The 25945-nt window shown below is 40.3% G+C and overlaps 1 long non-coding RNA gene across 1 annotated transcript; it reads left to right on the top strand.

Annotated features, from left to right (window-relative positions):
- The first annotated feature begins 1692 nt into the window (after positions 1 to 1692).
- On the top strand, positions 1693 to 22023 carry LOC118495204. The gene is made up of 3 exons (XR_004897525.1): positions 1693 to 2266; positions 11310 to 11313; positions 22012 to 22023. It is a non-coding gene; the product is annotated as an uncharacterized LOC118495204 (long non-coding RNA).
- Positions 22024 to 25945: the final 3922 nt, after the last annotated feature.

The following is a 25945-nucleotide window of genomic DNA, read 5'->3' on the forward strand; positions in this document are numbered from 1 at the left end:
ATCACAGTTAACTTATAATATTAGCCTACTAGTGAAAACTGGAATTGTATTACACCTATAATTTCATTTGGGTGCAATCCTACTGGCGAAAAAGTAAGCTACTAGGCCTACTATATCCCATTCTGAGGCTGCAGCACCATGATCATTAACAGAACTATAATTTATAATCATTTATTTCTTTTTTATGTCTCTCACTGGTTTGTGTCCAGGGAACAATACAAAAAACTTTTAAAAAACGTTTCAGAGCGGGTCACACTTTTCTGACGAGTGGCTTTACTATTAGCCTACAGTATGATCTGCATCACCAATAAAGAAAACTGCCGTTTGCAAAAAACGTAATGCGACACAAAGAATCTGCTGGGATGTTAAAGCATGTCCACGATGGTGGATGTTAGTGATATGAGGACGGATAAGGTATCTACATATCTGATGGACTGTGAAAAAAATACCTCTCAAATCGGTTATGTGGCAATGAAAATACATTTAGTCGGGACTCAATATCATCTCCCGACGTAAACTCTCTGTGAAGTAAGCTTTTTCATCAACGGGATCGTCGACAAAAGGACATGACATGTTTGAGAAAAAAACGTTTTATAATCTGCCTAACAATAAGTTTTATGTATTAAGTTTTTATTCATGCAGATAACAAACTGCATTAAAATGCGCCTGATACAGACTGAATGAATGAATGAGGAAATGAGAGAGAAGAAACCTCGAGTTTCTCTCAGTCTCCTCCCTCTGACACAGTGTCAGAGGGAGGAGACTGTGTGTGTGTGTGTGTGTGTGTGTGTGAGTGTCTGTGTGTGAGTGAGTGAGTGTCTGTGTGTGAGTGAGTGTGTCTGTGAGTGAGTGAGTGTCTGTGTGTGAGTGAGTGTATCTGTGTGAGTGTCTGTGTGTGAGTGAGTGTATCTGTGTGAGTGAGTGCCTGTGTGTGAGTGTGTGTGTGAGTGAGTGAGTGTATCTGTGTGAGAGTGTCTGTGTGTGAGTGTCTGTGTGAGTGTCTGTATTGTCATGTCTAAAGCGCTATAATCTGACCTTGCGAGCTTTGGCCTCAGCAAATCTTGCTATCACTGATTCCGTATCCATAACGTTAGCAGCAATATCACTTGAGCAGCCTGGGCTGGCACTGTCGGCAGCAACAGGTAGCTCCTCCTCGCTAGCAGCAGTGCTAACACCAGTGATGGTGTTTGTAGCATGGGTTGTAGCGTTGTTGTCATTGTCAGCGGCAGGCATCACAAAAAACTTTGTTAACTTCGGCAATTTTTTTAAAAACGTTTTGCTTTCCTCCCGCTTCCTCCTTTTTTCAGCACCACTTGGGTAGTTTGGCTTCATTATAGCTCTACTCTGTACACTGTCTGTCACTCTACATACGCACCCTGTCTGTCTGTCACTTTTTTTCTCCGTATTTTGGCGCATTACAGCCTTGTCACTTTCGCAGATGCGCAGTAAGTGAGATAATGGAATAGTCCAATCATGTAGTGAGGTGGGGGGGCCCCCTCCGGTCTGCGAAACTAATGATTTGATGCCATTTTTCGCAAATGGAGTTTTAGAAATATATAATTTGCGAAAAGTAAAAAAAAAAAAAAAACCTTAAGCATAAGTTAATGGGGCATTTTGGGGGCCCCTAGGTAGCTCGGGGCCCAAGGCAATTGCCGACCTTTGCCTAATGGTAAAGTCCGCCTCTGACCCCTTGTGGGGAAGAAAAACCAATTCAATTGAAGCACTTACCATGAGATCACAGGTTCACTTAATTTCAAATGGTTATAATGGCATCACAAGTTCAAACAGTGAATGCTTGTTTGCTTGTCTGTATGTATGTCTGTTTTCTTGTATTTCACTTGCCTCATGGAATATTTTCTGTGTACTCATTTGGGTGTCTGTACGTACAGAAGAAGGTTCACTTAGTTTTAAGTGGTTATAATGGCATCAGTGAATGTTTGTTTCTTTGAACTGCTTTAATTTATCATTTTATTTCATCTATTAACTTTATTCTAAAGGTGAAATAAATGCAAGATGGGTTAGGGTTGCAAGATGTTTCCAAAGTCAGTGAGTCTCAATCTATTCTGTTGACTTTCCCTATCTGCATTGTTCTATTGGCCTAGAGGGTGTAGTTTTATAAATCTCAAACTCTGTTTAATGGTTAGAAAACGTGTTGCCGTAAAAACCTGCAACTCAATGGCGTGTTGGTTTTAAAAAATATTGAGAAGGTATTAAAAATGGTATTAAAAGGTATTGAATTTACCTCCAGGATTTCTGTATATACCCTGTATTTAGGTTTTTCATTAATTTGTTACCCATCTGTACAATGTATACATATCTAAAATCTAAAATACATATATCTCTATCTTAGATAGGGGCACAGTTATGTATTGCCTTGATCTTTGTATGTAAGTCTTTATATAAGCATATGCTATATCTGCCACTGCAGCATCATGTTAATCACACCAACCCGTTCTCACTCCTAACTCGTAAAATACAGACGCTTGGGCAGTTGCTCTCAGCATCAGATACGACGCAAAAAGCACCCTTCAGTGTATGTATGGAACGCCAACACATTCTCATACCCATTGCGTAAAATACGGACGCTTGATCAGGTGCCCTTGGCAATGTTATTGACGCTGAAAGTCTCTTTTAGCGTCATACACTCACCTAAAGGATTATTAGGAACACCTGTTGAATTTCTCGTTAATGCAATTATCTAATCAACCAATCACATGGCAGCTGCTTCAATGCATTTAGGCTTGTGGTCCAGGTCTAGACAATCTCCTGAACTCCAAACTTAATGTCAGAATGGGAAAAAAAACTTTGAGCATGGCATGGTTGTTGGTGCCAGACGGGCTGGTCTGAGTATTTCACAGTCTGCTCAGTTACTGGGATTTTCACACACAACCATTTCTAGGGTTTACAAAGAATGGTCTGAAAAAGGAAAAACATCCAGTATGTGGCAGTCCTGTGGGCGAAAATGCCTTGTTGATGCTAGAAGTCAGAGGAGAATGGGCCGAGTGATTCCAGCTGAAAGAAGATCAACTTTGACTCAAATAACCACTCGTTACAACCGAGGTATGCAGCAAAGCATTTGTGAAGCCACCAGGCACAACCTTGAGGCAGATGGGCTACACCAGCAGAAGACCCCACCGGGTACCACTCATCTTCACTAAAAATAGGAAAATGAGGCTACAGTTTGCACGAGCTCACCAAAATTGGACAGTTGAAGTCTGGAAAAATGTTGCCTGGTCTGATGAGTCTCGATTTCTGTTGAGACATTCAGATGGTAGAGTCAGTATTTGGCGTAAACAGATTGAGAACATGGATCCATCATGCGTTGTTCCCACTGTGCAGGCTGCTGGTGGTGGTGTAATGGTGTGGGGGATGTTTTCTTGGCACACTTTAGGCCCCTTAGTACCAATTGGGCATCGTTTAAATGCCACAGCCTACCTGAGCATTGTTTCTGACCATGTCCATCCCTTTATGACCACCATGTACCCATCCTCTGATGGCTACTTCCAGCAGGATAATGCACCATGTCACAAAGCTCGTATCATTTCAAATTGGTTTCTTGAACATGACAATGAGTTCACTGTACTAAAATGGCCCCCAGAGTCACCAGATCTCAACCCAATAGAACATCTTTGGGATGTGGTGGAACGGGAGCTTCGTGCCCTGGATGTGCAGCCCACAAATCTCCATCAACTGCAAGATGCTATCCTATCAATATGGCCCAACATTTCTAAAGAATGCTTCCAGCACCTTGTTGAATCAATGTCACGAAAAGGCAGTTCTGAAGGCAAAAGGGGATCAAACACGGTATTAGTATGATGTTCCTAATAATCCTTTAGGTAAGTGTATGTAAACGCTTATCTAAACGCACTTGGTCGGGACTATTGGCGACTATTCACGCAGTTAGGTTAAGGAAAAGATCGTGGGTGGGCTTATAAAAGGTAAGTTTCCGTGACACGTGGGACAAGAACGGGACAGTTGGGTTTAGGTAAGGACGGGACTAGAACAGGACAATCACACTGTGTATAGAGTTGGTGGGCAGGCTTAACATAATGATGGCAGAGTTACGACGGTTCCGCGTGAATTCCCTGCTACTTGAAAACAAAGACGATGGCTGCTGGTGCTGGCGAACAGCGGTCTTTCGAATCGGCTTTGGCCATGACTTGGAGTCTTGGAGTTAAGCTTTTCTTTGAGAAAAGAACAAAGAACGGCACTGAAGTCATTCTTAAAAAAGGAAGATGTGTTCGGAGTTTTGCAGACAGGATACGGCAAAAGTTTAATCTATCAACTAGCTCCGCTACCTTCTTCGTTGCTCTGGTTGGTTGTAGCACTATCCTATTGCGTGCAGAGGGAATTCCCAGACCCAGCATCTTGATGTGGGTCTGGCTTGTCAGGCTACCCTAAAGCACTACAATCCTGATAATGATTCCCAACACAGCAGCATCTGAAATCAATCCGTTCCCAGTATTGCCATTGTGCTCCAGTGCAACCAGGTGGACGTTTATATTCTACAAGATTAAATTATTTGAATTACTGGTGTAATTGGTTGGGTGTTGGTAAGATTTAGACAATAAAAGTACATTTTTTAAGATACTACCTGCTTCATTGATCCATTTATTCATTCACATATTCATTCATTTATTCATCCATGTTAAGCCTGTTAGACCTCTATTGGTTGTTGGAATGACTACAGATGATGCCTTTATCTATACTGCCTGTGGCTATCTGTAATGATGTAAAAGGTACTGAAAAGGTTAACATCAGTGGCACAAATATTGAGCTGGATAAGAATCAGAAACTCTTTGATCAATTTGCGGGGACATGAAGAAAAATAATTACTTGTATTTAAACTGATATTCAACAAAAAGCATGCTGGTTTCATTGCACATTTTCAAACCACATTCAACAGAGCTGATCCTGTGCATAAATACTGTGTATGCAAAGTCCAACGTCAACTGTCTTACGACCTACTGTTCCACCTACGGGTCGCTAGTGTACATTTCACGGAAGGCTAGTACCATGAATACAAACAATATATATGTATCGTCAGATTAGTCTCTTGTCTGCCATTCTAGTCATTTTTCAAAAACAAAGCCCTGTCGTAAAAATAATCCATACAATGCACCGCATACAACTGCTACCTTTTAAATATGGCGTCTTCCCTCCTTTAAAGCAGTTTACAAAGTAATACATCCTTAAAGTTTTATAGTCAAATTCATTGCAAGGTTCTAAAGATTGCCCAAAGAGGAGCATGTTAAATAATGATTTTTCTCCTGTGACATAAAATAGATGGTCAACAAGGACAAGTCGCCTTAAAGTGCTCATATTACTTTGTATACCTATTACGTGCACAAAAAATATATATAACACTATAAAGGAAAAGGGAAAAGCCAAACAGCATAATATGAGCACTCTAAGTTAATTTTTAAAGGTCCTAGTTGAAAGGCACTAATTGAACAGCAGAAAGAAAGCTGTGGTGACGTAGAGCTTTTATGACCCAGAGCTCAATTTTCTTCAACTCGAGGTATTTGGAACAGGGGCACCCTCATTTTTAGTCACCTCTCAACCATTGCTATCAAATAAAGCATGGAATCGAGGGGGGGAAAGCTACTCCAAATAGTGTTCCTCCAAAAATGCGATACACAGCAGGTGGATAAAACATGACATCCAGAGCACATAAGTGTTTCAAATCTTTTGAAAACATTTAAAGTCCCCTTACACTCCCCAAGATTTCTGCTTAAAGTTGTACCATAAAGATTTTCATTAAATCCCACTATCCCATTAAAACCCACTCTTGGCCTTTTTTCAGCAATAGCCATTCAATGTATTTACAACCAGTAATTATCTCTACATAGAAGTTTTTATTTGTAGTGGCGGAGTCTGCCATTCCTGTGCTGGATTCAAATTGCCTTCACTTGAATGAGGGATTTACATGTACCAATGCTGTGTATGTAATTCAGCATAAAACGGTCTGGCTACACCACAGATACATTCTAGGATAGGAGAAAAAAAAGGCTCTGAGTTGTTTGCATTTCTTTAAACCAATCACAATTGTCCTGGGCGGCGCAAAATTCCGGACGCAGTGACGGTGGCTCTGCAAAATAGTCTTGGGAAGGAATTTGTTTTGGTGGAACATTTGCACCCCGCAAAAGAAAACACCATATACGATATTAAATGCAGTTAACTGTTCACACAATACAGGTAACATGAGCTATTTAAAAAAGATGGATACATGGTCAAACGTAATTTGCTCTTACCAGTGTATCGCGGTGTGTACTTCGTCCATAGCAATCCCACCAATAGGTCCCAAAACATCCCAGTTAGTTTTTGGATGCCATTTAACTATCTGTAGATATTTCTATTTTTATGACCTCCTAGAACAATTTATTACATTTCCTCATAATACATGACATTGTGTCTGGGCAACATTTTACAGACACACAGACATATTACAACCAATAGGCGATGACTAGTGTGGATTGTGTTTTAAACGCTTCAAGAGAACAGTCAAGGGAGTCATCAGGCAAGGCTCTAAAATAATAAAAGGTTTAGATTGGTGCTCGGGCGGCCACTTTATAAATGCACCTGATGTTCAATCGTCTGCCCTGAGGTGTTAACTTAAGTCAAAGGCAGGTTTTGATTAAGAAATTACATCAAACTGTGACACTGTCAAACATGCATATGGTCCACGGATGCCGTTGGGTTTGACTTAACGTTGAGTGTGTCTTAACATTCACAGTGTAAACCCCAGCTGTCTCTGTCTGCTCCTGCTTTTCAAGAGCTGCTTTATGTTATTATTAGAGTGCATATGAGACAGACAGAGGCTATGAGACAGACAGAGACACACAGATGCCACCTGAGGCATGATGAAAGATTCCAGAGATGTATTATTATGCAAAATTATTCACATATGTAGATAAGTTGCATCTTGGCTGTAATTGCGGGCGACTGCTAACACAGGTACTCCATAGCTAATTACAGACAGACTGTGTGTGCTGATCCATGTATGTCTGCATACATAGGCTACCATAATTAGTCTGCAACTGTCTGTATGAGCATGTGTTGCATGTGTGAATGTGTTTTCACGCAGGGGTGGAATTAGCAAGTTCTGGGGTGCAGTGAATTCAACCCTTCTGCTTTTTAAACCCAACATATTTCCATCTGTGAAAAAAAGTGTGAAAATATTGTAAACATAGATCTTCTGTAGTTGTACTTTCCAAATTTGTATGATATCAAGTCACCTGGAGTCTGGTCCAAGAGGCCTGTTTACTGAGTAACACAAATAACTTTTCATGGCACACTTGTACATTACTTAGCAAAGTCCCAGATAATTCAGATAACTCCTGAAATCCTCTGCCTCTTGAAACAAGCTTGATGATGAAAAGCAGAGGTGACACAGACACAACAGTGCCTCATAACAACTTCCATTCTTTTTTCTGCCACTGAAAGTCATTGTTGACCCTGGAAGTGACATTATCTCATTTCCCTAATGTGCCCTTTCAATTACCACCCATACACAATACATACAAAATGCTGCCAGTTATTGCTCTAAAATTAGGTTAGGATATCATCATCATCATCCACCATGTGTGGATATTGCAGACTGTGTGTGTTCCGTTTGAGTGTGTATTATCATTGCCATATTAGAAATATATTTTTTTTTATTAATTTAATAATTACTACTAATTACTGTTCCCAATTTGTTACTTGTCTGCAGGGGATTTTTTCAATATCCATCCAATGTCCATCCACATGCCTAAAAAAGCTGTTTTAATTAATAGTCATAGTGTTTTTGCAGGTTTGCTCACATTTCTCACAAATGACCTAATTTACTTTAGTGTAATGAACCAGAGTCGATGGCTAGCATAATCAAAGCTCCTTAAGCAGAAATGGAAGCCCTTCCAGATTGTTCTCGCCAGTTACCAACAGCGTAGTCGAGTCTCAAATAATTTGAGCATTAAAATCTTGCCAGGACATCTCGCTAACACAAATCTCACTTCCAGGTGGACAATTGGCAGTTGATATGAATTGTGGAGCTATATGAAATAAGCTAATTATTTATTTCTGTTGTCATTTTCAAAATTACACCGACCGCCACTCAATAAGTAAACTTAATGCTTCATTAACACACTCTTAGGGATGAGCGAGTACAGCATTATCTGTATCTGTATCTGTATCTGTTAACCATATGAATTATCTGTATCTGTATCTGTACTCGGACTGGGTGGGGCCTAACCCGGAAGTGGGCGGGGCTTTAACCGGTATGTTATTTTAAGCATGCAATTGATATGGGTTGATCAGACATTGTTCTACGGATCAAATAGTCCGACGCTGTTTTTCAGATCTGTTTAGAGCCAGCTGACGGTTTAAAAAAGAAAAAAAATCTCCGACAGGCAGAGACGCAACGCGAGTCGCATTCTACCAAGCACCACGTCTGAACAAACCCCACGTTTACCAGAACTCTACTGGTTAATAAGTAAGTACTACAAACCGAAGTAAAAAACAAACCTGAAGCTGAAAAAAACCTAAACGTTAACGGAAAAGACCCGCGAACCTGAGTGACTGAGGGAGAGACAGAGAGAGAGAGAGAGCTGTTCTGTGTGACTGAGCAGAGCGGGACACCTACAGCAACACAATACATCTGTATGTGTGTAGGGGAGGGGCGCTGTGACAACTAGCCTATCACAGAACGCAGACACAGCCAGCTCCCAATGAGGATTTTTATTCAATCCGAGCACAGATATTGACTCGTATTACTCGTATAATACTCGTACTCGGCAAAAGTGCTTTATCCGTACCGGATACTCGTTTCAGCCGAGGATCCGGCTCAACTCTACACACTCTTGTCACAGCGTAGGAAAGCACAGTGCTCGCGCCAGATGACTGACAACTGTTCGGCTCATTATATCTAACCAGTGTCGGGTCATAGACACTATATAAGAATGGACCAATAGATCCCGTTGCTCTGGACGGAGACCAGTGAAGGATATCAGAAGCACTTTTCCGGTGATGGCTGAGCGTTACTGCGCAGCCCCCAAATGAGAGAGACGAAATGTGACATCAGCAACCTGTCTGAAAGTTGTAAGTCTTCTGGTAGCTGTGCCAAGAGAAATCTCAATCTTGCAGAGACGGAGAGCATAGGTATATGTAAGGAGATAACATGGACACAGGCTAATTATTGCTAACTAAAATGCTAGTTAACATTAGTAATTAAACTTAAACAGCTAATGTGAGTCGAAACTGCCTGCGAGCTTCTCCTGTACTGTACGGTAATTTCTCTACTGTGCGACAGCAAGTCGCGTGGTTATGACACAATCGTTATTTTTACAAAAACGCCTGCTACAGAGCCATAACGTGAGGTACAAGGTAATGGAGCCTTTTATACATTGTCGTGTTTCTTTAGAAATAAACAATGGACAAATAGAGTCTTTAAACGCTTCAGATGTGAAGTTATTCACTGTCAAAGTGGTGCCAAAATGAATGGCAGTCAATGGAATGCTAATGGGAGGTGATGGCTTGGTAGCATCAAAATGGCGCCATAGGAGCTACGCGGGTCCAAGGGGAAGCTTACCCCCTTGTGTCGGGTGGAATTAACAAGCTAACTTTGTTAGCGTTAGCTAACTAACGTTAGCCAGCGGGGGCTGTTCGGTCCCTCCACTCTTTTGCCGAGACACAACGTTGACTGCCCCGGAGATGGACAATCTGTTTAGCCATCTCCTGGTTTTCGCTGCTGCCTCAGCGGGGAGTAAAGCAGTTCGGCAAACGCTGTTTTGTTGTATGGTATCATAGCAACGACTATGACTCATAGCGCTGACGGGTTATTTTCGGTTAAAAAAACACTCCAGCAGAGGGCCAGATGGAGCAGGCGCATACGCTTAAACCGATCATACTCTGTTTAAGGTGTACACATGCAGGAATACCCCGGTTACTGAAGGAGTTCTTTGGATCTGTTAACCGGGTTATGAGAAGAGCACTGACTGACTCTGTGGCAACATGATACTTCCTGTTTACAGCCAAGGAAGGAGAAAGGGTCATTCCTCATCATTATGTCATTAGTATTTTGCATTGGTGCCAGACTTTGGTGCCTGTTTTATTGATGTTAATGGGGCTAAATGTGCACATTTTTTTTCCCCGTTATTGTTTTCAATCAGATCATGGCTCTGTAAAGCTGCATTTAGCTCAACTGAAACCCTTGTTTGGTCCATGATAGCTGCTACATCATCATACATGACCAAACGGGGCAGGTTGGACATATAAATCATGACAGCGTAAAATGGCCTGTTGTGATTGGTCCGGTAACTTAATAAATGTTGTCTTTTACTTTTTTAGAAATGGAGACTCAATAATAAAATAAAAGTTAAGAAAATGTATGTTCTCCCAGTCATTTAGGATGGGCCAGTTGTACAAGTGTGTGGGGCCCAGGCCCGTTAGGCCTACCCACAATGCCGTGCCTAATGTACAGTATGTCATCTTTCATAAACCTTGACAGGCAGATGGCAAAGCAAAGCTATTTTCATTTCGGCACCCATGTATCTGTCTGGCCACACTGGCTGCGATCAGACGCGGAGTGGTCTCACCAGCCCGCATGTTGCCGCAATCATTTTGGCGTCTCCTCTATTTCTTCTGCAAGGTGCGAGTGAATGTGTCAAGCCATGCAGGTAATCACATACAGGAAGGCCACGGTACAGCTGGATACTTTACAAAATAAAACAAATTTCAAAAGAAAACACTCAGGTTTATGGTGATTTTGGCAGTCTTGATTTCTCAGCTGTTTCTACAGCAGGACACGCGAACAGGCACATGGAGAGAGACCGACGGACAGACCTACAGAGTGACACACACACACACACACACACCCACACACACATACTTACACAAACACTCGGAAAGAGAGAGAGAGACGTTCTGTAGAGTGGAGAGGAGTAGGGTCAACCGGCACGGAAAAATGCGCAGCTGGTATGAACAGCCAGGCGCGTGATCGGGCACGGATCTACGCTTCACGGTGCTTCGCTGGCAATGTATTCTCTGTGTTGCATGTATTTTCAAAGTGTATTACTTTTATACTGTTAGGCAATCACAGAAGGTTTTATCAGAATACATTTTTAGATAGTTCAGTTTGAATAGGTTATTCTCTGCATTGGAAAGGTGTAATGTTCAGAATGAATGAGGAAAATAATATATGAATGAATTAATGATGTTTATTGTTTTTATACTCAGATAAAATGACATTTTGCAAGGCTTTTCTTTTGTAGTTAAAATAAAACTATACTATAATAATACATATAAGCACTAAAAGCAGCATGTTACAAGAGGTTTGTGCAAGTGCAACTTTAAAAATAAAATGCAATACTTAAATTAAATTCACAGAGGTGAATTAAATATTAATAAATAGATATTAAATCTTTGTTTATAATTTGAGTCTACCAATGATTAATATGGCAGATGAGTATCAGCTAGCTAATTAACTCACGAGATATAAATATTGTTCTACACTTTGTTTAATTTGTGTGGTTCAAAAGTTCATCCAACCACTTACACTCTTAATGTAGGTTACTGGCATGGTTTATGGGATATTGGCATTTTGTAGGTGTATCTGTCTGGGATGATTTAATAATTCCATTCACGGATCATTAGGAGCCCTAAATGAAATTTTCCTCTGCAGTGGAACTCTCACTATAAATTATTATCTTAACTCATCTCATCACAGTCCCTTTTAGGTGGAAGAAGAGGAAAAAAACACATGTGAAGCTCATTTGCATCTGATTATTTCCCTCTGGTTGAAGTTAACATATTACCATGGCAACCCCCATGCATTCTTAATGTGGTCTAAATCTGTGTCTCTTATTGGATCTTTAATCAAATTTTAATTAACAATCTACTCAATGAACTACCTAATTAACACTCAAAAATAGTGTTCCTCGTCTTTAACAGTGTTTTTTAGGTCAATCTAATTTGACTGAACTGTAATCTAATTACACTGTCTAAACAGAGAAACTGTTGCATCACGCTATTATTCATACTCTCTCTATCAAGAATTAGGAATTATACAAGTAGATCCAACCAGGCAATCTGATTTTTCAAATACACATTTAGAATGTGCTCAAATCAGCATGACAGCACACCACGTTCATCACTACAAATATTACTATGCCATGTCCATGGCAACATTGTACTTCCAGAGTTGAATCCAAAACTGTTTTTGAAACATTTTTATTCATGAAAATAAAAAAAGAAACAGTGGAACACAGAGGAACTTGAATTCGTGGAAGCAGACTGCATTTACAAGCCTGAATTGGACCAAAAAAGGTGCCTGTACCCTAATTTAGCAGTTGCATACACGATTATCGCATGTGTCTTGGATATATTTATATTTATATTTATATGCATATCTTGGTAAAATATCACTTCAAATGTATTGTATGTATTGTACCACTGTGACTAGTGGTAATAGTAGTAACCAAGCAGCATTTTCACTAGCCACTATTTTGTGGGGAAATTACATTTTATTTGATTAAAGTTGACTGTGGTGTGTGAAGCAGAGCATACAGAGCAAAAGTTGTTGCAAACACTCTACTTTTTTTACAAACCTTCAAACCATCAAAATGTTTTTCTGCCATTGCCTCGGCTGCATCCGCCATATATATTATGCACCACGGCTTGCTGGTCTGGTGTGCAGGATTTGGTCATCGCCGGGGCAACTGGGCCACCATGCTGGATATTGGATCACAGTTTCTCTCCTATGTCAGGCAAGGGACACAGTAGCCTACTTCAGCAACCAGTGACAATAATATGTTTATCAGTCCCCAATTCCAATGAAGTTGGGACGTTGTGTAAAACGTAAATAAAAACAGAATACAATGATTTGCAAATCTTTGATATTCAATTGAGTACACTACAAAGACAATATATTTAATGTTCAAACTGATACACTTTGTTTTTTTGCAAATATTCACCCATTTTGAATTTCATGGCTGCAACACCCTCCAAAACAGCTGGGACAGAGGCAACGGAAGACTGGGACAGTTTAGGAATGCTCAAAAAACACCTGTTTGCAACATTCCACAGGTGAACTGGTTAATTGGACAAGTGAGTGTCGTGATTGGGTATAAAAGGAGCATCCCCAAAAGACTTGTTCACAAGCAAGGATGGGGAGCTGTGTAAGCACATAGTCCAACAGTTTAAGAACAACGGTTTTCAATGTACAATTGTAAGGAATTTAGAGATTTCATCATCTACAGTCCATAATATCATCAAAAGATTCAGTGAATCTGGAGAAATCTCTGCATGTAAGTGTCAAGGCCAAAAACCAACATTGAATGCCTGTGACCTTCGATCCCTCAGGCGGCACTGCATTAAAAACCAACATCATTATGTAAACTTAGGAAAACCATTGTCAGTTAACACAGTTCGTCGCTACATCTACAAGTGAAAGTTAAAACTACCATGCAAAACGAAAGCCATATATCAACAACACCCAGAAACGTTGCCAGCTTCTCTGGGTCTGAGCTCAACTGAGATGGACTGACGCATAGTAGAAAAATGTGTTGTGGTCTGACGAGTTCACATTTCAAAACGGAAATCATGGACGTGATGTCCTCCGGGCCAAAGAGGAAAAGGACCATCCAGATTGTTATCAGCGCAAAGTTCAAAAGCCAGCATCATTGATGGTATGTGGGTGTGTTAGTGCCCATGGCATGGGTAACTTGCACATCTGTGAAGGCACCGTTAATGCTGTATAACGATACTTAAAGGTTTTGGAGCAACATACGCTGCTATCCAAGCAACGTCTTTTTCAGGGACGCCCCTGCTAATTTTAGTAAGACAATGCCAAGTCACATTCTGCATGTGTTACAACAGCGTGGCTTCATAGTAAAAGAGTGTGAGTGTCTCCCATAGAAAATGTGTGGCCAGTATGAAGCAAAATACCACAACGGAGACCCCGGACTGTTGAACAACTTAAGTCATACATCAAGCATGAATGGGAAAGAATTCCACCTACAAAGCTTCAACAATAAGAGTCCTCAGTTTACAAACGCTTTTTGAGTGTTGTTAAAAGGAAACTCACTAGCTCTACCACACACTCCCCACACGTAAACACATGTCGGCTCTGCTCTTCTCTTAGAGAGATATGTTAGAATGACACAGACACCAACGAGTATAAATCAAGTATAAAACCTCCGGCCACTTACGTAAGCTACAGTGTAGCCTCTATGTAAATCATACATACAACCATAAACGTGTGGGTAAATTGTTTGGTCTCTGTAAATTAATAATAAATAATAATTGCAATTTGCAACTATTTAATGAAAACAACCACTGTGGTTGATGGGAAAGCACATGTACACACATACAGTACTAATGAGGACCATCACTGACACCTTCATACTCCTGTTAGCTTGGAGAGCGCTCATAACAACATATAACATCAACCACATAGTTGATTTCTACCTCTGCAGTACATCAGGTATGCCTGTACCCTTAAACACACTGTGACACATGTTATAGAGTGATGATAATTGCTTCAGTCCAACAATGACAAAGACTTAATTTATTTCCCTCCTCATTTCTTCACGCTGCCTTACTTTTTTACCCCAGTTAACATAATTGGCAGGGCCATAATTACCCATCCACACAGTGAAAAGTCCTTGCAGCTGACTGTGAAAAAGTCACATGGTGGATGTGAAGGCAGCTCTCTGCCGAAATGTCACCCTGTCAGAGTGCTGTCACAGAGGATCTGTGTGTTAGACCACTGCTTGACAGTTTGTGTGCCTTTAAATGGAGATTAAACACTGTGGACCAGTGACTTAACATTTGACCATGTCCACAAACCTCTGCATGGACATTTCAGTTAGAGCTTGCCTTAAGTCCTATTTTCACAGTTGTATGGGGGACCTCAGAGAATATATCCCCTTGCCTCTGGGTTTTGTGACACGCATTACCTGTCTACAGTATAAGTCAATTTGTACCTAATCAAAAATACAAAAAGAAGACATCCACAAAAAAGCCCAAATCACTGACTTTGATTAAAATTGGATAAAATTTTCTCTCAAATTTTTACTTTACAATGTCCTTTTCACATGGAACTAACATTTTCAAGACAATTTAGAACGTGCTCTGGTTCAATGGCATTTCTTTAAACCAATCAGAATAGTCATGGGCGGCGCTAAGCTTCGTACAGAGCCGCTGCAAAATAGTTGTGCGAGAGAAAACTCAGATTGGACAGATAATCTAGCTAGCTGTCTCAATTTACCATTCAGAGATCTGAGGAGCAGTCAACAATAGTCCTCATTAAACCACTGAATTTAAAATTCCAACACAAAGAAAGCGGAAGGAAACGGAAAATACATGCATCCAATTTCCTGCGGCACTGGAGCAATCCCGCAATTAGAATGTCAATGATATAGACTAGGTAGAAAAGGGCAACACTGAGAGGAGTGTGTGATCAAACTGATCTAACTTACTGACTCAAATTTAATTTCAAATATTGATCGGCTCTTTTGTATGTCAAGTGATTATTGTGACCCTTCAACAAGTTTTAGCAGTTTAAAGCAACACTATGTAACTTTTAGCTGCAGCTGTAGTTCCAATGAGACAACCTGTAGGGGGACCAACGCGGTGGGTAGCGCAAGCTGTCAGTCCAAAAGCATGTTAGCTGAGAGAAGTTAGCCATAGTTCAACGTTTCATGATCATCATCCGGTTACACAATCAGATTTCCATGCTTCTTTGTGTCCCTGCTATTGTGACTGGGATTACAATAGTCTACTTGGCAAATGTAAAAAGGACATTAAGGTGCTTAGAGCCAGGCAAAGCCTCCCAATTCTTCACACATTTTTTTTAAACATGCAGGAATACAACTTTCAAAAACTGTGTTTAGGGAATGCAGGGATGTATAAGAGTTGACACTAAGAAAAAAATGGATAGGAATATTCAAATGAGAAAAATCATTGAACCTAAAGGTTGACCTTATATATCTACCAAAAAAGACATACTTGCACTGAAAGCTCCATAATTCTGTTTTTACAAATGTAACTGAAAGGTATTCTGATTTTGATTCGACCAAGAGAGAACAAAAGTCAATAAAAACTTATTTGCTGACATTTAGGCAAGAAGTGCCCTGTGACCCTGAATAGTCTAAAAAAGCCTGATTCGACTGCAAATTTTACAGTCGAATCATGAATGCCTGAATTGAACCAAAAAATGTGCCAGTACCCTAGTTCAAAACATGATCATCAATTGTGTCTTGGATATTTTTATATTATGAATATCTTGGTAAAATATGACTTTAAGTGTTTTTTTTTGTGCATTTCTTCACATACATTCAGGGCTTGACAATATTTTTTTTGCTCACCAGCCACTATTTTGTGGGACTTTTTTTTTTTTGACTAAAGTTGACCGTGGTGTTGTCTATATCCACGATGTTCCACTTCTGTTGCCGCCAGAAATTCACCGGATGTCTCTTTACGGCCGGATGTGTGTTACCTTTCTCTTTCTTTGTGTTGGCATTCCAAACTCTGATCGATTTATGATGACTATGGTTAGCTGCTCCTCAGAGGGTAAATCCAGACAGCTAGCTAGACTATCTGTAGAGTTTTCTGTTGCACGACTAAAACAGCTTTTGAACGTACACATGTTCCACCAAAACAAGTTCCTTCCCGAGGCTATTTTGCAGCTGCACTGTGGCTCCGTCTGGCACTAAGCAAGACGATTGTGATTTGTTTAAAGAAATGCCAATAAACCAGAGCATGTTTTTCTCCCATCCCGGAATGCTGTGTGGAATAGCCAGACCCTCCTCCGCAGCGCTGTAGAATTTTTTTTGAAAAATAAACCATTAAATGGCACTTTCTGGAGAGTTTTGTGCAAAGAAATGGAGAAATCGAGTCTTACATGATATTTTTTGCATTGTTGTATTATCAACAGGTATTAGAGCATTTAGCATTTACATTACTTTTAATCACTCATCACTTGATTACACATTGTATTACCTTTGTTATGATATAAGAAGTGACCCATACAATGTGCCAAATATAATGTGCTCCATAAAGAGTCAGTGCAGCATATGACAGTAGCAACAGCTGAAAAGATTTGGGTCTGTGGTGACCAGGTCCACCTCACACAAACTTCCTTCTCCCATTCTCTCTCTTTACTACTACAACACACACACACACACACACACACACACACACGCACACACACATACGGCGCCGCTGGAGGAGATGCGACGGCGAGGACCGGTTCAACGGCTTGGTCAGCGACATGAACTCGTAGCGGCCGTTGGTGCTTCCGAGCACCGGGCTTCCACCGCTGCGAACAGGGTTTTTAGCTTTAGGAGAAGGCATTTTATCTGTTAATCCTACCGACGTAGACACTTAGGCGTTATGCACTGCAGTGGTGAATTGTCTGCAGTGCTGCGCGGGTTGTTGCCCTGTTCCGATTGTTCTCATCTCAGTTTCGCAGAGACAAAATAGACACTCCATTTCAAAAATCTTTCATTTATTGTCAGAAATATTATGTTTTAAAAAGCATCACTTTCATCAAATTTTATGTGACATATTTCCATTAGGCAACTGACTGCAAGCAGGCACATCCGGACACAAACGAGCAGGCTTATGTGCCGGGGCTGAGCACCGGAGAGCCCTGGCCCAATTTAATCACTGGTTACAATAATATGTTAAACCAAATACAAGTAGCAGTAACAAGGACTGTCAGTACTGTTTTCTTAGCGTTTAGCTAGCTATGCGTGGTGGTGTAAACAAATCCTTGCAATCCAATGACATGCAAAACATCCAATTTCTCAGATATACGGTATTCCTCAACTGGTCTGTGAATCGAAACTTTAAACCGACAGTGGTGTTATAATTGAACAGCCATTTTACGGCACACATTTTACTTTTGTTGTCTTACTTTTAAAGGCCAATATCCTGTTTATGGCTGTAGAAAGTACAACATCTGGTAAGAAGCTGAGTTTGGTTGTATTTCTTCAGCTGTATGGGTACACTAGCTTCAGAGTTAATAGCCCTCTTTCAAACACGCTCCGGGAAGTCGTTCCTCAAACGGTTTCCCATAAACAGCATTTTGCATACATTACAGAACCGGGGCTGGGGCAATGTAATCAAGAATGTTAAAGATGCCGAAACATATTTTTTTTTTATACAAACATTAAAGCTCCCTCCAAAGTACAGAGTGTGGTTCTAGAGATGTAAACAAACCCCCAGCCTCTAAACAAATTGAAAGTAAATAGTTTTGGCGGAGGAAATAGTTGTAAATCATGTTGTTGCTGTTCGCTGGGGTTGTTATTTCCTCAATATCTGTGCTTAGGATGCTTAGTGTGGAGATATTTCAATATTTCAACTCTCTGCTATATTAATCAGCACAAAGTTCTGGTGAGGATACAATATAAACTCATGCAGTGTTATGCAATATATAGGGATACGTGGTGGAAATATGGAGGAATGACAGAGATACGTTCTATTATGACATTGTAGAATGTGTATTATCATTTAATGCAGCAAATGACAATGAAATATAATAATTCCATCTGACCTTTGTAATTACAATTACAATTAATAACGGTAATAATGTGACCAGCCACTTCCCAAGAGCCCTTCCCGTAATGGTGCACTGTGAACTGTAATTATTTAATACTTGGGCATCCAATTCCCATGCTATCTTTGAGTGGGCAGTCTGCTGATGACCTTATGATTTTGTAATTAGTATGTGCATTATCTAGCGGGCTGAGAGTGTGTGTGTGAGATACAAGTGTAATCCACTATGCAGAAGACAAGGTTTACACTTAGGGTGTGTGTGTGTGTGTGTGTGTGTGTATTTACAAGATATTTGAAGTGTTACATGCTCTATCTGGTGGCCCACAGATGGGAAACTTCCCACTGCGTCTGTGTGTGTTAGAGAGTGTGTGAAACAAGTGTTAAGTACTGCTCATATAATGTTCTGCCCACTGTGTGTGTGATGATAATTTTTTACAGCTCATGTTAAGATACTTGCCATGGATTCATTATATTCTAAAATGGATGGTATCACACTGTGCAGGGAGGTCATAGCAATTAATCAAGTGTAACATAAGCATATACAGTATGTAACAATAGAATTACATGTAATGAGCTCTCCACAGCAGACACTTTATCACAGAGATTTTTGGTTATGAAGCATTCATCATGTCCGTGTTCAAAATCTAATAACGTACTAAAGGAATACTCGGACATTTGGGGAAACATTTTTGTTTTCGGTTTGCTAACCCACAGTCAGATGAGAAGATCAATGTATCTATTTCCCCTCTGTGTGTTTGGTACAAAGATAGGCCATCAAGTCTCTTTACTAAAAATTTCAGTGTGCCCTTAATTTGCCCAGTACTAACATAAATCTTTTCTTTCCCTGCAGACGAATGGTTTGGTCATATTACCATTTCATCATGATTAGTTTTCAAATCTCAAGTAGAGAGCCAAAGTTAAAAAAAACACTTAAAGCAACACACTTTGTTCCAAGAGTTTTGCAAGTATCTAATTATAGACCAAAGTATTGGATGAATTGGAAATTTGACCTGATGGTGCAAATTGTTATAATATGTACCATATTTCATGGCAATCCAGAACGGCTGGCTATCGTTTAAAAAATGACAATACCAGTACCCTTACATTGATACCGATACCAATAGAGTACTTTATTTGATACCTTTTTTTACTCCATTGGATTCCCATCATGTGAATAGAAGCATTCAGTTGCATAAATGCCACCACCACTCCTTCCCACCCAAATGATTTTTACATGAATACATTACACGCTGAACTGCCAACTCTGTCAAATTAACCATGCTCATCTTCATCATACCACAGACTTTATGGGTTGTAGCTGCTGTGGTAGTGAGCAAATCAAACATCACATTAAATCAAAGAACCTTGCTGTGATTGTCTGCAAGCAAAACCATCCAAATAATCTTTTTTTCTAGATCTGGGCACAAAAAGGATGGAATGCAGTTATTGCTTGACTTGAGTAGCTGCCAGTAGCTCCTCACCGGCTGCTGATTGGTTCGGTCCGCTGCTCTTCGGACACAAATGCATTACTTGAAACCTAGTTCCTCCGCAACGCTGCGGAGAAGGGTCTGGCTAGTCCACACAGCATTCTGGGATGGGAGAAAAACGTGCTCTGGTTTATTGGCATTTCTTTAAACCAATCACAATCGTCTTGCTTAGTGCCAGACGGAGCCACAGTGCAGCTGCAAAATAGCCTCGGGAAGGAACTTGTTTTGGTGGAACATGTTGTTTTAGTTGTGAAACAGAAAGCTCAGATTGGACAGATAGTCTAGCTAGCTGTCTGGAGTTAAAATTACAACACAAAGAAAGCGGAAGGTACAGCAGCATCGGCGCAATCCCGTAAGTGGAACGTTGTGGATATAGACTACTTGAGACCTGATACGATGGATTTTGGTGTGACGTGTGACCCTGTGATTCCCGCGTGATCTTGTGGTATCGCAACAATCCAGCTGCCGTGCAAGGTAAGGCTACCGGTAAGGTATTGTGCCACCACTTTAAAATGAGCTTTTAATGCCCCCAAAAGATTGAGGTCCTTTGCTAGTTTGTCATTTCCTTTGGCAAAAAAATTGGTGAGGTGGTATTTGCTGAGAAGTAAAAGAGTAGCCAGTGAGAGAGACAGATAGTCATGAAGTCAGTTTAACTTACAAAAATACATGAAATTATTTGAGTATAACATATTTTCTCCATCAACTCCTGAGAAAAATATCTGGCTCTTTAGCTGCTAATTGATCCAGGATGTTCGCCTAGGATAACCACTAACTATCTGGTAACACCAGATGAAGCGACTAGATGTCCAGATGAAGCGACACCTTTCACATTACACAGTCACTTGATCCATTGTTTATATAAAAGTATTAATTAGGAAAGCTAAACCAGCTAATGTAACATTGCTATGTTGTAAAAATGAAAATGAACTTTGCTTGTGCTGCACTGGCAAGAAAGGTTTTTCATACATTGTGAAAGCAAAGAGTTGTAACAGCAACATTGCAGGTGTTTTATAAACATGCTGTTTTTGGGCAACACTTTAAAACAACAACAACTTTAAAATGTTTTTTAAAAAGCCTTGCAAAACCATAGAAAAATGACTAACGACCTAATGAAGTTGAATAACTTAAAATACATCTAGACTGTAGCTACTTGTCATGATGTAATAGAGCAGGTCTCGCTGAAAGCATCCATTTTCAAATAAAGACTCCAATTACATTTCATAATACAGGCTATTTTATGCTCTGCATGTGAAAACCTCACATTTCCTTGTTAATAGCTGGGCATGAATACTCCATCAGGCCTATTTGTATTACAACAATGTTGCCAAAATGACAGCATCAATTCCCACCTCTTTAAAATGCTCTACATGTTCACACAAACAATCAAAACCCAATCAGTTGAATATCCAGTGCAGCGAATTAAACGTGGATGGGAAATTATACCATTGTCATGCAGAATATGCTAATAATCACTTAAATTGGGCAGGGAAACAGAAATTAGCAACACTTCAGACTGTCTGTGTGGTTGATAGGGTGTGAGAGTATGTGCCTCCGTTCATCAGTGGAACATTAACTAATGAATAACTGAGCTCTCCTCTTGTATTGTAATAATTAGTTTTTATGTACATGTTGAAAAAGAAACTAGAAGGCTATACATAGCCTCCATCGTTTACATTTTTCCACAAATTATTTTGTTCTCTTTTCTTCTTCTCCCATCTAGCCATCGAAATCATGAGGTGTATATAAGCATTCTTCTTGTTTTAATAGCTACCGTCCATGTTCCAAGGTGGTACTAGCTCAGCCTGGGAGTTGAGCGCACTTGCAGTAAAGAGAAGGAAGTACCCCAATTATAACCCAATGATGAAAGAGGCAGAAAGTAGGGAGAAGTAAAGAAAAAGAGTACATCAGATTCAGATAGCAAGAGTTAAAAGGGAGCAAGAAACAAGTCAGGGACCAGCCAGAAAAATTAGACCGAGGACAAGAGGAGATGAAGAAATTCAGTACAACGAGAAGGAGAACAGGAAATGAGGCTTCTGTTTTTGTCGGCTGCTGGGTCAGGCCAACCTCGAGTCCCCAAAACACTGCAGACAACAGCAGCATTCAAACATTCATTATTACTGGGGAGACAAAGTCACATCGTGATACTGGAAGAGAACAGAAGGTCCCCATAAAACAGCATCCAGATGTCGCTTTCATATTTTATCTTTTTTTTTTCACTTTATATTTTATCAGTTCAATTATTCAGTCAACCTCATTAATAGATATGACTACATCATGTGTAATCTTAGTGCCAGACATTTGATCTGTTCCGGCTCTGGGCGTCGGGGGGGCTTTAGCGGGTATTGTTTTTCCTCTTTCATGATGGCCAGCGCTTTAGATCAGCCACTGCCGACCTCATTATTTTATCACAGAGGGGGATATGAGGCGAGCTTGTGTTGCCTGTTTTTCACTTTATTACCGCACTTTTCTGTAGCAGAGGCTGACTTATTCAAAAGTTGCAGTAGTTTGGTGGGCTCCACATGCCAAGAAAAGCTGACTTGTGGTTATGTAAGACCTTTTTTAAAATGTCACTGTTGCATGTGTCACACCAGGAGCAGCATTAATAAAGAAGGCTTTACAACATAAAAGGCCTTTAATGTTGTAAGTCATTATGTTATCTCTTTGCTTTTGTTTATTTATTTATTATCATACAATATTACAGCTCCACAGTTTCTACTGTCGATACTTACGTAATTGCTGCAATACACCACGGCTATAAAAAGTTTTAAATACATCAGTATTGCACAAATTGTACTTGTGCTGCAGGTCCACCTAGTATTCAATGTTACACCACTCGCATAAAGTCAAATCAGCTGTTATGAGTTTGCAACAATGAAATAATCCTAATAAAACAACTTCCGCAATCTCATTTAATTCAAATAAATGATCACTTCATCAAATCTCTGTCTCACACACACACACACACACACACACACACACACACAAACACAAACACATAAATTTGCTTTCAAATTACAAATCAAATAGCCTACTAATTTGTGTACAAAAAATAAAACCTGTCAAACACTATGCGCTACACTCACAATCTAATTTGCATATCCATGACATCTTACCAGAACTATACACATACATACACATTCTTTGTGATTAATTCAAGCTAACTTAACAGACCCTACCTAGCTGTATCATTAGATATTAATATTTTTCACGCTGCTCTCATCTCATCGATATTTAAATCTACAAACGTTTCAGGTTCCATTTTACGTGATTACCACCGTAGTATTGCTGTAGTGCCGTGGCAGCAGTTAGAGGGTGAAATAATTTATCCAGTAGCAGCTGCAGTGCGCACCAACAACCACCAGGAGGTACATGTGAGCAGTCTAAACGCAGTTTCTCTGTCGGTAGACTGGGCAACAGAGAAACGCCATGAAAGTATTTGGAAATAATTCACTCTGTTATGTTGTGGTAAAAGTGCCCATATTATGAAAAAATCACTTTTTCTGGGATTTGGGGTGTTATTTTGTGTCTCTGATGCTTCCACACACATACAAACTTTGAAAAAAATCCATTCATGCTGTTTAGAGTCAGATATGGTTTCTGAATGTGTCCTGCCTTCAGTCTCTGGGTGAGCTGTTCTAAATCGGCACGGCTTGTGATGTCACAAGCTGAAACGAGCAGGCTAACCGCAACCATTAGCTCGTAGCGTTAGCATGCTAACGCTAGCATGCTACCTTATTCTCAATAGCAAAGCACTGCTACAACACACACAAGTTCACCATAATCTACAAAAGAACTACTTACATGTGCGCCCTCATTTAGAAGTCACCCAGCTAATCCTGCCTTGTAACTGACTGAAGTTGTAGAAACAGCCTTTCTTTTACTGTCTATGGAGCTAGCTAGCTGACATGATCTACATCTGAGCTACTGCACATGTGCAAGTGCAATCAAAGATAGTACAGAAGAACAAGAAGAAAAGAGGTCTCACTCTGTAGCTAAGACAGAGACCAGCTGAAAAGAGGAGCTGCAGCAGTGAGAGAGAGCGGTGCAGTACAACAAAAATATGGTGTTTTTTGAAAATTAAACCATGTAAACCTATTCTGGTACAACCTTAAAATACAATTATGAACCTGAAAATGAGCATAATATGGCTGCTTTAAATAAACAAAGCTACAAAGAGACATATGAAAGTGCAGGTTAAGAATTTTTTTTATTTTTTTATTTATTTATTTTTTTTTATCCGAGGTGTAGTCGGAAGAGATGTGTACCTCAGTAAACATTGTCCTAATGAGTTTATGGTCTTAATCTTAATCTTCAAGTCTTCCTCAATACAGCATGATGTTGATTTTGTAAATTATTGTCCCATTTAGTCGTAAAATAGAAGATAAAGCAGGGTATGCTTTAGGGCCTGGCTACCTTGTGATTAACAAGTTGCCATAGTAGCGACAGGATAGAGGCTAAGCAATGCTAACCATGGCAACTATGTACATTTAGATAGCAGTGATCTTGTTTTTGTTATTTGTAGTCTTGCATTTCCAGACCTTCCACCACAGCGCTGCGGAAGAAGGTCTGGCTAGTCCACACAGCATTCCAGGATGGGAGAAAAACATGCTCTGGTTTATTGGCATTTCTTTTAACCAATCACAATCGTCATGGGGGGGGGCGCTAAGCACTGGACGGAGCAACGGTGCCGCTGCAAAATAGCCTCAGGAAGGAACTTGTTTTGGTGGAACGTGTACATTCAAAAGTTGTTTTAGTCGTGCAACAGAAAACTCAGATTGGACAGATAGTCTAGCTAGCTGTCTGGATTTACCCTGCAGAGATCTGAGGAGCAGTTAACCATAGTCCTCTTAAATCAACCAGAGTTTAGAATGCCAACACAAAGAAAGCGGAAGGTGGCGGACATCTAAGTGAATTGTAACATTTTGGTCATCTAAAAATTTCTTTTTCAATGTTCGATTGCACTTTGCTAGCCAAGGTAGCTAATGAGCGCTAGCCAGAGGAGTCTGGTAAGAGCGCTAGGAAGTAGTCAAGTGATGTGAATGGTAACAAGTGTGACACAAGTATCACATCGCAATATTACTACTGCATGAAATGCTCCTTAACTCCCACCAGTGGGAAGGATTAATAGATCAAATATCCGACCGACAGCTGAGCTTCCTGCACAGCAACATTCATCCTGCATAATTAGCCATTTGCTTTTGTGTACTTAGAAAAAACGGGAGATCCCATGTGGGCAATAAATTCAATGAAACGAATATCCTTCAGAGTAGATTTATTTAATTATGGTCTTGATATAACCAGGGGTTAAAGTGGGATTTGGCAGGTGGGGGAACCCTAAGATCAGGAAAGCTGGATCGCCTGTTCCTCCCATCCTTCCAAAGTTGTGAAAAACGGCAGGAGTTAATAATAATAATAATAATAATAATAATAAATCAATACATTTATATAGACACTCAAAGTGCTTCAGGGGGAAGACTACTCTCTACCACCACCAATGTGTAGCACCCACTTGGGTGACGCACGGCAGCCTTAAGACGCCAGCCGCTCACCACACATCAGCTTGGTAGAGGGGGAGATGTTTGGGCAGACAGTGGGGGAAACTGGAGCACCCGGAGAAAACCCACACAGACACAGGGAGAACATGCAAACTCCACACAGAAAGGCCAGGACAACCAGGATTTGAACCCGGTACCTTCGTGCTGTGAGGCAACAGTGCTAACTATTGGGACACCGTGCGGCGTGGAGGAGTTGGGTTTAAAACAAAATTGTGACCGTATTAAATGAATGCCCAATTATTCAGTCGGGCACAGTGCTCACTACACATAAAACGCTACATTACATCACTACCAGCAAACCTCACAGAAAACAATGAGGGCAAACAGCATCACTGATCTGTTTTAACCAAAAATGTTCTGGTC

The sequence above is a fragment of the Sander lucioperca genome, chromosome 1, assembly GCF_008315115.2.
Source record: "Sander lucioperca isolate FBNREF2018 chromosome 1, SLUC_FBN_1.2, whole genome shotgun sequence".
NCBI classification, from domain to species: domain Eukaryota; kingdom Metazoa; phylum Chordata; class Actinopteri; order Perciformes; family Percidae; genus Sander; species Sander lucioperca.